This window comes from Arachis duranensis, chromosome 10, assembly GCF_000817695.3.
Source record: "Arachis duranensis cultivar V14167 chromosome 10, aradu.V14167.gnm2.J7QH, whole genome shotgun sequence".
Lineage (NCBI taxonomy): Eukaryota > Viridiplantae > Streptophyta > Magnoliopsida > Fabales > Fabaceae > Arachis > Arachis duranensis.
The window spans coordinates 92,368,430-92,369,134 of record NC_029781.3 but is presented as its reverse complement, the minus strand read 5'-3'; positions in this window follow the sequence as shown (position 1 = coordinate 92,369,134).

Below are 705 nucleotides of genomic sequence, written 5' to 3'. Positions count from 1 at the left end.
TAAGTAGAGGAACTTCACAGGGAATACTTCACAGAACACTATTCTCACTCTCTGGTTTTCTCTCCTTAGTTCTGAATGAGCAAGAAGTCTTCTTTTATTTTCCTTGCATGTTGCTGGGACCTTCTCCCAAGGTCAACACCTTGAGCCTTGAGCTTCACCAACCACAGATTCACTTTTTCTCAATAATCCTCAGAATAGAAATTTTCCCTCTGACTTCCTCATCTTGACCGAAAGCCACAATGCAGTAACCATAGAAATCTTCTCATGGTCAACTTGATCTTGGCCATTGAAAAACTACTTGGTCCCCAAGTATCACTTGTGACCGTAGATGTGAAACAGAATAAGGCAGAGAACAACTTTCTCTTGAATGCCATTTTCGGATAGAGCAGAGAGTTGGGAAGAAGAGAAGAAGATCTGATGCATGCAAGATGAGATGGATTACCTTTAACCAAAGCTTGATTTGGTTTGGATTTTCTGTTTTAGCTTTCTGTGTATCAAGCTTAACCCTTCTCTCTCTTGCTTCTTTGGTGTTTTGCTTGGTGAAGAAGCTCTTTCACTCTTGTTCTCTTTCTTACTTTTCTGAAGCTGATTTGACTTGGTCAGAGAGAAGAGATACGTTGCACATTTTGGAGGAGTGAAGAATTCAATCTTACAAGAGAAGCTTTGTGGGATGGATACGGGCTTGGATCGGTTGGTTCATGTAGC